This window comes from Chrysochloris asiatica, unplaced genomic scaffold (assembly GCF_000296735.1).
Source record: "Chrysochloris asiatica unplaced genomic scaffold, ChrAsi1.0 scaffold00111, whole genome shotgun sequence".
In the NCBI taxonomy this organism is placed as follows: Eukaryota; Metazoa; Chordata; class Mammalia; order Afrosoricida; family Chrysochloridae; genus Chrysochloris; species Chrysochloris asiatica.
Genome location: NW_006408629.1, coordinates 7,873,846 through 7,888,553, shown reverse-complemented (window position 1 = coordinate 7,888,553; position 14,708 = coordinate 7,873,846).

Here is a 14,708-nt window from a genome sequence, read left to right as displayed (position 1 = left end):
AACAACTACACAATACACTTTCTTTTCAACTGCACATGGAACATTCTCCAGAATAGATCATGTTTTAGGCCACAAAATAAGTCTCCATAAATTTACAAATATCAAAATACTACAAAGCATATTCTCAGACCACAAGGCTATCAAATTAGAAATCAACAATAGAAAAACCAAGGAAGCCAAGACAAAGATATGGAAACTGAACAACACTCTGCTAAAAAGCGACTGGGTAGTAGAAGAAATCAAACGTGAACTTGCAAAATCTATTAAAGTTGATAATATTTATGTTATAACTAAGCCTTCTAAACTTTATTAGTAATAAATTTATTTATTACAATTAAAAAAAAAAATGATGAGCCCCAAAACATCTTATAACAAGGGTGAATCTGGATGACATTATGCTAAATGAAGAAAGTTAATCACAAAAAGGACAAATATTGCATGATGTTACTTGAGTCCTGGTATGCTGCTGTGGGTTCATGCGCTGCACTGCAAGGTTGTTTGAATCTCAATGTTGGCAATTCAAGCTCACCAGTTGCTCCCTGGAAACCCTATACAGGGTCACTATGGGTCGGAACCAATTCAATGGCACTTAACAACAACAACTTTTACAAAAAGTCAGAAATAGGTTTACATACAGAAAGCAAAGTTCTTTTAATGATTACCAGGAATGAGAGGAGGGACAGAGTATCACTAACCCAATAGTGCTATAGTTGTTAAAGTGCCAATCAAGTCAGTTCTGACTCATAGTGGCCCTGCATAGGGTTTCCAAAGAAGGAGCTCTGGTAGCGTAGTGGTTACAAATTGGGCTGCGAACCTTAAGGCCAGCAGTTCGAAACTACCAGCTGCTCTGCAGAAGAAAAATGAGGCTTTCTACTCCAGTAAAGATTTACAGCCTCGGAAACCCTGTACAGGGTCGCTATGGGTCAGAACCGACTCTACGGCACTTAACAACAATACAACATAGGGTTTCCAATAGGTGGCTGATGGGTTTGAACCACCAGTCTTGTGGTTAGCAGTCTATTATTTATCTTATAGCACCACACCAGGACTTCAGATAGTAGACACTTGTTAATTCTAGTGAAGGGAAAGGCAATATATAAAATGTAATTGGGGATGTCAGCACAACATGGCCAAAGTAAATGAAGACACTGAGACAAATGGAAAATGAAAGACAACTAGGTCAGCAATTGGAGTGCTGTAGCTATGTAGTATAAGCACTGGACTGCAAACCACAAGGTCAGTGACTCGAGCTTACCAGACACTCCCCAGGGGAAAGATAGCATTTCTGCTCCTGTTAAGATTTACAGCCTCGGAAACCCTACATGGGGTAACTGTGAGTTGTAACCAACTCCAAGGCACTTAACAACAGCAACAACCAGTCAGCAAATATGAGTCTATTTGTCACAGAAAAGAACCAATTTACATCATATTCCTTTGTGCTGCTGCTTTGAGTCTAGAAATTAGACATGTAAATCCTATAGTATATACAATTTAGCAACAACAGCAGTTTATAGGTAAATATACATGTCATATTGGTGAAGGAGGGCAAATGGGGTCACATGCATGTGCTATATAAGTATGGTTATGGTATAGCTGGTAGCGTAGTGGTTACGAATAGGGCTGCGAACCGCAAGTTCAGCAGTTCGAAACTACCAGCTGCTCCTCAGGAGAAAGAGGAGGCTTTCTGCTCCCATAAAGATTTATAGCCTTGGAAACCCTGTTCAGGGTCTATGGGTCGGAACCAACTTGACGGCACTTAACAACAACAACAACAATAGTATAGCTGAAAATTTATTAATCTTTTTGTTGTATCAAAGGTTTACCTTGAAAAATTAGAACAGTTTCATAAGCCAAATGCATACATAAAACAGATTATATATACATAAACTCAGGGATTCCAAGGAAGAAGAAATTACCTCTGGCTTTGTATTCTAATTATGCAAACTGAAGTACTTTGTCTGAATATGAATACTAGGTCAGTGAATATGAGTTATCTTGTCACAGAAAGAACCAATATACATTATATTCATTTATGTTGTTTCTTTGAGTCCAGAAACTAGAAATGCTTCATTTAGTCTAAATATCAACAAAGGGAAAGAGAAACCCTGTCCAAAATATACTTAACCTGTCAGTGTGGGCAGACAGAAATTATGAGTTTTGATGTGGTGCTGTGGGCTAATGTGCTGAACTGCAATGATTTGAACCTCAAGGTCGGTGGTTCAAGTTCACCAGTAGCTCCTCAGAAACCCTACACAGGGTCGCTATGTGTCAGAACCAATTTGGTAGCACTTAACAACAACCAACAACAGGTCTATAGTATAGACTCCTGGTGTGGCACTGTAGGATAAACACTGGACTACTAACTGCAAGGCTGGAGGCTCAAACCCACCAGCCACTCCTCAGAAACCAACTCAACAGCACTTAATAACAACAAGGCCTATAGAATAGCTGTGGGAGAATATAGATTTTGATTGCTTATGTTTGATGGGATTTTCAAGTTATGTTTAAAAGTAGGTCACAAGTGTCTGACTGAATTGGAGGAGGAGGACTCTCTGGGAAATCCTGCTGTGTTTTAAAAAATCTTCTTTGGAGCACAGCATGCTTTGTCCCCAGAAAAGAAAGTGCCCTTGAAGATTAAAGTCAACAGTTTCTATCTTATCTACAATAAGGCCAGGATGAGGTGGAGCCACAGAATTCAACTCCCCCTGGTTATTGTCAGAGGACCAATTACTATATTCACAGCTAACTTAATGGGATCCTGAATAACATCATTAAGGGCACAGTAGGCAATAAATGATTATAAAAGAACCTTGTGAAATTCCCTAGGTACCTATGCCTTATCTAATACTATCTGTGGATTCGCAGATGACCTGGAAATGGAATTGTGTAACTAATAACTACTAATTGAAAGAAATCTAACTTAAGTCTGTGTTACTGTTCATAGTATGTTAGTTATAACTTACATCACACCTAGGGATTCTAAAACAGTTATTGCTAATCTCTTTGGAGCACTGAAGCTCAATCATCATTAGGTTTTATAATACCTACTTACCTAAGTGCAATGGTACTTTAAAACTTCAGTTGGAGGACAATAATTTCTATTAGGACAATTTTGCAACTTCTTGAGAGATGACTAGGGATGTCAAATGAAATGCAACTATTAAAATGCAGGTTCTGGTCCATTCGCCAGACTTACTAAATCCAAATCTCTAAAGGCTAGAGCTCAGAGATCTAAATTTTAACAAGCTCCCCAGGTGGCTCTTATGTGCACTGAAATTTGAGAACATCTACCCTCGGGTATCACAAATCCAAAGTTAAAAGTCACTTGTTACTATCAAATGTTGTAGAAAGTTGAACTTCTTGTTGTTGTTGTTAAGTGCCATCGAGTCGGTCCCAACCCATAGCTACCCTGTATAGGGTTTCCAAGGAGCAACTGGTGAGCTTGAACCACCAACCTTGCAGTTCAAATGGCTTTGCAGTCTGGCACATTAACCCACAGTGCCACACCAGGACTCCTTTTTGGACAACTTTAATTAGCTTTTGTTGTTGTTAAGTGCCTTTGTTTGCGTAGGTTCAGATTCTGAGGAGCAGCTGGTGTATTTGAACTGCTGACCTTGTGACTAGTTTCTGGTACCTATCCTACAAAAGTTTCAGCCACCATCTGACTTTCTAATATTTGAGAGTAAGATTTGAAAGATGTCTATTACGAGCTGTAGAATTAGACCCATCCTATATAAAGTTGTTAGTAACAAAGTTCACCTACCCCCCATGCATACTACTAGCACCATGACTGGCATGTCCTAAACTTAATCACTAGTTTTCCTTCATTGTCATGACAATCTCACTTTTTTGTAAGGAAGGATAATGTTAATTTTTAAGTGGTTCCTAGAAATTAGCACTGCCTTCCTTTATCAATACTTAAAATTTTATTTTTTGTATATTGTTCTTTCTGCCCCTATAGTTGCAAACTGCTTCTACACCTTAACAAATATTCTCAATTTTTAAGCAATAGTTATATGTATATATGAATGTAACAAACACAAAACAGAATGAAATTGGCATCAGCAGCCAAAAGAAATATCTTGCTCTCAAGATATGTGAAGTTATTCACTGAGGAACTCAAAATCCATTCACAAAATCCAAACCTAACAAGTCATATCCTGGGCTTTTTTTTTTTTCCCTTTTCCATTTTGGAAAATATCAGAAGCCAGAAAACTTGCAAAACTATTAAGGAATTGCTAATGCAAGAACTTTTTTCCCAGAAGTTTCCATGTGTGTTTGTTTTCTTTGGAAGAGAGATCAGCTGGTACAAATACTTGATGAAAACAATATTTATCTATCAGATGGAATCTGACAAAGAGACTGTACCTGCTAAAAATGAAAACGATCAACTGCTGAAGCACTAGAAATCAAATGGTTTTCATAAAGAAAGCTCTCCCAATTACACACCATTCAGGCTGGCTCTATTAGCATCAGCTCTTAAAATGCAGAAACCTTAGAATGAGATGAATCATAACAGCTGGTTGCCACCAACTGCCACTCCACCAGACAGGAAGCTGGTTATCAATGGGTGGTAAGGTGTCACCGCTGTCCAGGCAACTCAGGCAAGGTAGTGGTGGCCATGAAAGGAGCTCATTCCCTAGGAAACCCAAGGGAACTTTTGCAGATGGTACGCTAGTGCATTTTTACCTTAATGCAGAGAAAGCTCAAGTTAAATCCCACAGTCTACAACCTATTCTAAGTTAATAATAAAAATATAAGCTGAGTAAAGATTAAAGAGACTCAAAATTGTTAAAAAATAATACAGGCTGCTTGAATAAGATGGAAAAGGAAATTTACTAGAGTGTTGCAGAGATATTGCTTCTTTCTAGCAGAGATGTTGGAAAGTTTAATTTTACTATAAAGTCACAATAATCATGGCAGTGTGGTATCGGTAAAGGGCAGACATATAGATCAATGAAACAGAATAAAGTTCAGAAATAGATCCACACAAATACAATCAATTGATTTCTGGCATAGGTGCAAAGACTATTCAATGGAGAAAAAAAAGTCATTTTAACAAATGGTGCTGGACAAATGGACATCCATAAACACACACAAAAAATGAGCCTAGACACACACCTCATACATTCCACAAAAATTACCTCAGATTATACACTTAAATGTAGATGTAAAACTATAAAGCATTAAAAAAGAGAGAGAGAACCCCATTCAGAAACTTCTGAGGTGGGAAATTTCCACTTGAAAGGACAAGCAGACCAGCCTGGAGTGGCTAGAAAAACAAAAGATACTAACTGAAAGAAAGAGTGACAGGAAAAAAAAATAACGATGGCATTCTAACTGACTACAAGAACAAGAAAGTAGCTCGCTCAGGAGACATCATGGCAAGTGGTCAGGCCCCCTCATGGCAAAACCCCTTCCAAGACTAAGACTCAAGGGGAATACACAAGCAGAAATGCACTCTGACTGGTGATCACATTGGTCACCAATAAGGGGAAGTGAGGGAAATCCAGCAATGAGGCTGAGAGCTAAGTCCTGCTACATTCAATAGACTCCTTTGAACCCTGGTGGAGACCTGGTTGGCCAGCAGTATGGTAAGACCTAGGGATTCCTGGGCCCAGAGTCAATGACATAGCCACAGAGGACTAGAGTGAAGAGTGAAGCATCCAGCTGATAAGAAGAGAGGGCATATGCATAAGAACACCCACACATGCAGATAATACCCACTTGACCTGGCTTCAATGGCTGGATGATCAGAAATCAACTAGAAGAAGAAAGAAGAGGTAATAAAAGAGTAATCTGATACAATTTGATGAACTTGACCTATACCTATGGATGCATTAGCTCAAAAGAGGGAACAAATCTTTACAGCGAGGATCATTCCAGCCCCCTTGATACACAAGGTAGACAGGGATGCAACTTGGACATTGGCTACCCAAAATGGGGGTGGGGGTGGGGAGAGTGCTACAAAGGTAGGAAGTAACTGGTTTACAAGCTTTCAAGAGTGAGCCTAGATCCAGAAGGCACGGAGGGAGGTAGAATCTCCACTGAGTAGTATCTGGGTGGGGCTGATGAATGGAGATGGGGATAGCACTCCTGTGGCACAATAGTGAATAACTGTTATCAGGACTGACTGTGAGGGTTGGAAATGTAAAGTGCACATTTTGTAGAAAAAGGAGGGGAGTGATTGACTTTGCAGTCAAGGAGCAGAAGTCCCTGGGACCATCAATGGAGAAGAGCGGAGTGCGGGACCCTATCCAGAGAAACAGTGATGCCAGAAATGGAGGCAGAAATAATGACATGGAGAAATGGAGTGGCTGTCGACTTTAGACCCAGAGAGGGAGAGGGGCTGTGTGCTGATGATCCAGGGGCAGGCTTTCAGGGTATATATATATACCCTTTGGTTGTTTGATGATGTGTGGAGGGGATTGCAATCATGGCAATGAAACGATATATGATAGGATGAATATAAAGCTAATGTTCCCCATGTAAACTATCAAATAATTCACAATAAAACATAAAAAAAAGAGAGAGAGGGAGAGAAAATCTTGTGACTTTGACCTAGGCAAAGAGAAAGTTTTTAAGATACAAAAACAAAAGTAAAATCTATAGAGAAAAAGTTGATAAGCTAGACTTCATAAGAATTTTAAATGTTTACTTGGCAAAAAAACATTTCAAGAAACAAGTCAAAGACTAGGAAAAAATGTTTGGGGATCACTTTGAAAAAAACACAATGCCCAGATTATATAAACACAGTATCACTGAGTTGGCCCCAACTCATAGTTGTTGTTGTTGTTAGGTGCCATTGAGTCGGTACCGACCCATAACAACCTTATGCACAGCAGAACGAAACACAGCTCGATCCTGGGCCAACCTCACTACTGTTGCCACATTTGAGTCCATCGATGCTGCCACTTGGCCAATCCAACTCACTGGGGTCTTCCTCTTTTTCTCTGACACTCCACCTTAACAAACATGATATCCTTCTCCAGTGACTTGTCCCTCCTGACAATATGTCCAAATTATGAGAGACAAAGTTTAGCTATCTTGGCCTCTAAGGAGCACTCTGGCTACACTTCTTCCGAAACAGATCTATTGGTTCTTTTGGAAACCCACGGCACTTTTTTTTTTTTTTCTTAAATGTTTTATTGTGAATTATATGATAAGTTTACATGGGAGAACATTAGTTTTACATTCATTCTATTGTATATCGTTTCATTGCCATGGTTACAATCCCCTCCATGCAATCCTTCCCCCGTACCCCCTAGATCTTCAGCACACAGTCACTCTCCCTCTCTGGATCTAAAGTCTCCAGCTGCTCCATCCCTCCATGGACAGTGAATAAGGAAGACTGTAGAAGAAAAAGAGGAAGATCCCCAACAAGATGGACTGGCAATATGGCAGCATAAATGGGCTCAAGCGTGGCAACCATTGTGAGGTTGACCCAGGATCAGGCAGTGTTTCGTTCTGCTGTGCATAGGATTGCTATGAGTAGGTACCGACTCAATGGCACCTAACAACAACCTTTTGACCCTATAAGATTAGCACTGGACTTGGAACCACAAGGTTGGCAGTTCAAACCTACCAGCTACTCCTGCGAAATCCTATACAGGGTCGCTATGAGTAGAAACCAACTGGATGGCACTTAACAACAACAACAATAACAACAATCTTTATGAAAGTAGAATGCAACATCTTTCTCCAATAGAGCAGCTTAAGGGCTCAAACCTGCAACTTTTAGGTTAGCAGGCAAGCACTTTAATCACTATGCCTCCAGGTGTTCCCAGATTATATAAAGAATTATCAATCTTTAAGAATATGTAAACAAAAATTCATTTTTTTTTATAAAAGGGCAAACTATCTAAGGGACACATAAACAAAGAAAGTATGCTGTTCCTGTTAAATGCCAATGAGTCAGTTTCAACTCATAACGACCCTGTATAGGGTTTCCTAGGAGCGGCTACTGAGTTTGAACTGTTGACCTTCCAGTTCAAACCGACCTTGTGGACCAGTGCATTGTTCTGCAGCACCACACCAGGACTCTAAAGAAGGTATAAGAACAGCAAATAGGAACGTGAAATAATGTTCTACATCACTAGTTCTCAGGGAAATGCAAATTTAAAGCACAGTGAAATACCACTGTTGTTAGCTATGTTGATTTTGACTTATTGCACCCCCATATATCACAGAGTAGAACTGCTTCATAGGGTTTTCTTGGCTGTAATTTTTGCAAATAGTTTGCCAGGCCTTTTTATTTATGGAGCCATTCAGTGGGTTTGAACAGCTAAGCTTTAGGTTAGCAGCTGATTGAAAATATTTCACTACTCAAGTTCCTTATACATCATTTTCAAATGGCTAAGATATTAAAAATTAAGCTTAATTAAAAACTTAACAATACTAAACACTAGCAAGGTTTCAGGGAAACCTGAACTCTCAAATGTAAAATGGTAGAAAACAGTTCAGCAGTTTATTACAAAGTCATACATATACTTACTTGCTGAAGAGAAATGAAAACCAGAGCAGCTTTATTTATAATCTACAAAAATCTGGATATAAAGGAAATGTCCTTCCCTTCATTGGTGAACAGATAAACAAACGGAAGCATCAATTCGATGGCATATTACTCAGAAATAAAAGGAACAAACTACAGATGCATGCAGCAACATGATGAATTGCAAATGCATTATGCAAGGTGAAAAGTCAGACTCAAAAGGTTAAATGCTATATGATAACATCTTCATGACATTCTGGAAAAGGCAAAACTATAGATATGAAGAGCAGATCAGTGGTTGCCATGGGCTAACAGAGAGAAGAGGACTTGACTATAGAGGACCAGCATGTGGGAGCTTTGGGGGTGGTAACAGAACTGTTCTTTTTGTCCAATGTATAGAAATAGATACCAAAAAGAATTAATTTTACTGTATGTTAATTAAAAATAAATGTTTTAAAGTTTATTCTATAGTTAAAGTCAAACCCAACCCACTGTCTCTACTGAGTCCATTCCTTTTCACAGCTACCCTAGTTAGGGGTTCTGAGACTGGAAGTCTTTACAAGAGCAGGTAGCCTCATCTTTTACCCTCAGGGCTACTGGTGGGTTTGAACCTCTGACCTTGCAGTTAGCAGTCCAATACCTAACCCACAATGCTGTAAGGACTCTTGGTACTTGAATATTTTACAGTAAGTATTCTGGGATAATTGTCATTGCAAACCAAAACTGTCTTTCAATTTTCTATTTTTAAAGTAAACTTCCAAGATCATGCTTGTTCTTTTGTTTTTATTTTTTGTAGGGGGCAACTATTAGAAGACAACATCAGCCAAACTGTTCAACTATATATTTATAGAATGAGTGTGTAAAAAATAGATTAATTCTAAAACCACAAGATAGAAAGACACCCACTAAGTCAAAACCTACCTAAGACAGACTTCTTCCTCCCAGCAAAATGCTAATTTTTCAACAAATTTAACAAAACATACTCAACATGCTGTCACTAACATTCTAGACTGTTGTTTTTATGAAATGTGGATATCCTAGTTAGAGGCTAATATTGTTTTTGCAGGTATGTCAAATCACACATTATATTTTCATATTTATTATATGTGCTCAGTTGAGAAATATTTAAGTATCGGGGACTGGCCTCGACAAGAGGGTTTGGTTCACGAGGAGGGGATATCTGGTGGCGATAGGGATAGCAAAAGAATACACAGAAAGACACAAAGAGGGAGACAAAAAGACACCCCGAAACCAGGGTGGATGCATCACTGGTGGGCAGACTTGGGACTACAGGCCTCTGCAGGCAGCAACTCAGTGCCCTGCAAACTGTACTGCATGCCCTCCAATCTGTAATGCACACCTGGACCAGCCTGCGTCTCCATTTTATTTAGGGGAGGAGCTTCACACCAAGCTGGGAGGGACCAAGACAAGGTATAGCTAGCATACGTAATTCTCCAGACATTCAGGCAACTTTACATCGTACTTAGCTGGTTCAAATCCCAGGCCCACAACTTGGTTTCTCAGGTTCAATTAACATATATATAGCCCCTGAGCTCAGTTGGGGGAAGATGAAAGGGAAGGTCAAAAGGCTTGGGAGGAGTCCTGCTGTGTTGGCTTCCTAAGCCAGGTTTTCAGGAACTTTGGCTGAATAGTCTGCACCTGGGACAGGTTTAGGGAGGATGTCCTTTTGTCTATAGGACAAAGAACCGGGAAGTAGCTAAGCTATTTTTAGTTAATCCTTTGGAGAAAGGTTTAACCTTGAAACCTTTACAGTCTTGGCTTAAAGAAAATATTACATTTATCTGTGGATATTAAGGGCTCATGTTTGGAATTAAATAAAAAACATAACTGAACACTAAGATGAAAAATAATTTGCTATGGCTGCCCGGTGGCCAGAATCTGTTCCTCAGAGCCTGTGGCCTGCATTGTCTGCAACACTTGGGCCCAGTGGGCCTCGAACTTCTGACCAGCTTTACACGGTCTGCAACATTTAAGAAAGTCACAATTCAAATATTTGGAGTATTTAGATCAGAGTCATTTTAAACATGTGGGAAGTCATTTGTTGGTGTCAAAACTAGATAGGAACAGTCCGAAACAGAAAGCAGTTCCTCTTATTCTCAGTTAGTGGCATTGCTTCCAAGTTCATAATACAGACAATAAAATACACATTAATCAATCAGTAAAATTAATATTCTGTAACAATTTGAAGGTAGTGTTGTGCCTTTCATTGTTGTAGGCCGTCGAGTCAGTTCTGACTCATAGGAACCCAATATAGGGTTTCTGAAAGCTGTTGGTGAGTTTGAACCAGTGAACTTGCAGTTGCAAGTCAAGTGCTTATCCTACAGTGCCACACCTTTCATTAGCATGCAATAATACCAGCCCTAGAAGACAAAAGTATTTCATTTATTTTCTAGTGGTATAATACAGACAGTCCCAAGGCTACAAACAAGATCCATTATTGGCTTTCAAGGAGTCCTGGTGTGGCCCTGTGGGTTAATGGGCTGGACTGCAATTTTGGTTTGAACTGCAAGATCAACAGTTCAAGCTCACCAGCCACTCCTCAAAAACCTTATACAGGGTTGCTATGGGTCAGAACTGGCACTTAACAACAACTGTCTAAAAGAATTTGCAAGTAAACTGAAACAGGTGCATATGGGTTCTAATTTAGCTTCACTTTAGGGCAAGAAAGGGTAATTGGTGATGCAGTGAGCTAAATACTGGACTGCTAACCAAAAGGTCAGCAGTTCGAACTCACCAGCTCCTCTGTGGGAGAGAGATGAGGCAGTCTGTTCCCAGAAATACTTATAACTTCAGACACCTTGTGGAGCAGTTCTACTTGGTCCTACAAGGCCGCTAGGAGTCAAATTTGAGTTCATGGCAGTAGGTTAATGTAAGAAAAAACTCAAAGTCTTTTCAATGATTTAAAAGTTTCATGTGCAGGAAGTGAAGATGATAGTAATGAAGAATTTGTTGCCAATAGGGGTTGGTTCAATGATTTCAAAGCAGGGAAAATTTACATAACATTAAAGGGCATCTATGAGTTGTCCATAAATCAGATGTTTGAAGCCTGCAGATTACCTGTATCCCCTAGGATTGAATGGAAATTTCGATCTGCTTAGGATGACACATCTAGTATACACCCAACAAACTATTCAATAAGTATGTGACTACAACTAATAGCAATGATTTTTTAATAAGTGATTTTTTTCCAAATTATAATTTCAGCTTCACCAATTAAACCCTCTGCCACCAAGTAACACACAACTCATAGTGACACTCCAAGACAGAGTAAAACACAATTTCATCTAAAATTGTAATTGCTTAGACCCAAAGCCCACTACCACCAAGTTGATTCCCATTTACAATGACCCCATAAGATGGAATAGAAATGCTCCATCGGGTTTCCTCTGGTAGCATAGTGGTTATGAATCGGGCTGTGAATCTCAAGTTCAGCAGTTCGAAACTACCAACTGTTCCACGGTAGAAAGATAAGGCTCTCTGCTCCCGTAAAGATTTACAGCCTTGGAAACCTTGTACAGGGTTGCTCTGAGTCGGAACCGACTCCACAGCACAAAACAACAACAACAACAGCAACAAATCTTTATGGAAGCAGACTGTCTTATCCTTTTCCCAAGGAGTAGTTGCTGGGTTCAAACCTCTCAGCACTTAACCACTGTGCTACCAGGCTCCTATTAAGCGTTAGGAATTCTATAAATCACAGAATGAAATATCTTTAGAGTGCTACTGGAAACAAAGCTGACTAGAGAGTATTAAACCAAAACCAAAACCAAACTGCTGTCCAACTTAATTCTTGCTTATAGCAACCCTCTGAGTAAGGGCAGAACTGCCTCAGAGGATTTCTAATGCTGTATGACTGCAACATCTCCGTCCTGGGGAGCAACAGGTAGGTTTGAACTGCTGACATTTTTGTTTGCATCTGAGCACTTACTGCTACACCAACAGGGTTTCTTTTAAGCTTTGACTTTTATTACCCTATTTCAGGATCCCTGGTAGCATAGTGGTTAAGAGCTGAGCTGCAAACCACAAGGTAAGCAGTTCAAATCCCCCAGCAACTTGGTGGGAGAAAGATGATGCATTTTATTCCTGTAAAGATTTACAATGTAGGAAATCCCATACAGGGTCGCTATGAGTCGGAACCAACTCCATGGCACACAACCACTACTCTATTTCAAACTTTCCAAATATACAGAGCCTCGTCTGATCACTGCTTACCCTATCCCCAACGATCTCTCTGTTCTCTGGACTCTCCAGTTCAAAGAGCACTCAAATTCCTCAGCTACTGCCTGCAGCAGTAATTGACTACTTAGCTTCTGCCATAACATACTCAATGGATGACATGTGCAAGGCAAATACATCTCTGTGGGTATATACCAAATAAGCACGATGCCTAAGGAATAGATATTAATTCTACCGCTTTTCTCCCACAAAAAAAAAAAAAAAAAGAAAAAAAAAATACGTCTGAATGCAAGTGACTAAGAATGATATCATTATTGTGAAAATCTTGAAAACATGCATAAAGGGCCACCCAAACACTCCCACGCATCTCTCAGATATATGATATCCCAATTAGTAACAGTGACCCTCATAGTCATGATTCTAAATGGGAAAGGGGTATAAAAGGGAAATCCCCAGTTCTTTCCCTTCTCTTCTTCTTTCCTTAGAATCCCCCTTAGAAAACGTGTTCAATTCCACAGCTACTATTGGTTTTTGCACTTGGGTTGACTCTCAGGCCCAAGCCCACATTTCCAAATACCTGTCAAGACTTTTCACTTGTATGTTCCTCAAATCTAAACCAGCACCTTCTCCTGATTTCTGTACTATCTACATGTCAATGCTATCTTCTAGAAAACCAATTTAAATAGTCACTTTGGATCCTCGTGCTCCCTCACCTGTTATACCCAAATAAAGTTGCAAAATCAGTCAACTCTACCTTTATAGAGCCTTTCATATCCTCTTCCTCTTCTCCATTCCCACTACTGATTCCCTATCACAAGATTTCATACCTCTGTTTCCCTTTTCAGTTCCCCCTTTTCTGTCCCCTTCATTCCATTATTCATACTGCTCTTACCCAACATATGGGTTAGATCATGCCACTTCCTGGATAGAAGTCTCCAATGGTTTGTTGTAGCTCACAGATAAAGTCCACACTCCTTAACCAAATATTAAAAGCTCTCTTCACAATCTGTCCCTCTGGTGCCATGAATCTACTTAATAAGTCTTTTGTGTCCCGTCTTCTCAAATTCCACCAAATTATAAATAGGGTGCGCATGACTCTAACAACAGACTTGGTTAGTTTTGCTATGCCACTAGGCTTAAAAGGAGCCATCTGAGAGGCAAAAATAGATGATTCCAGGATCATCAAGAAAGAAGAGCCATGAGGCAAAGTGTGAGATCCCTACCTAGGAAAGTGGCGATGGCAGAGGCAACAGCCTGGAGAGACAGAGTAACTGTGGGAATCCTGGCCCATGGCAGGAGAAAAGCTGTGTGCCTAACGGCAAGAGACTGGCTTGCAAAATGTGCCCATTGGAAAAGAACAAACAAGATGGCGGATCGGGTGGATGTGTAGCAAAGAGCTCCATCAACAACAACACAGAATACCCGACCAAGCAGGCTCAGGGGCTGGTCCCAGAACTCTGAATCACATATAAAGGAATATTTAGAAGGTTGGAAGACTTACAGCTGGGGAATTTGTGGCAGAAGCAAGAAATCTATTGATTTCTAGTCCGGGACGCTCGGCTGCTCCAGGAGCCACCATCTTGGTGAGACCACGTTGGGGAAGGATCGGAGCGGCCACAGACACCTGGCAGAACCACTGAGATAAAGGTGTGGACATTCTTTCCTTTGGTATCTGTTCATCGGTCCCTTGCTGTCTGTGCATCTCCATTTGGGTGATTATAGGGGTGCCTGAGCTAGTGGGCACCCCAGCCCCAGCCCCATCCTCGGAGGGTTCTCCTACGCATGTGCACAGATCTCCTCAAAATTTAAAGAGACAGTTTCCAATTAAAACCTAATGGCCATAGCTGGCCCTGAACTGTTTCCAACTAGAAAAAAGGCCTGAATGGGGATTGTGGAGCAGGACAAGCAGACAAAAGTGGAAATAGGCCGAAAATTAAATCCTAAGCTACGTCAAAATGACCAACAGTGGTATCTTGAAACTTCTCAGGAAGAAGAGTGAAAAGGGAAGCCCATTTCCTGA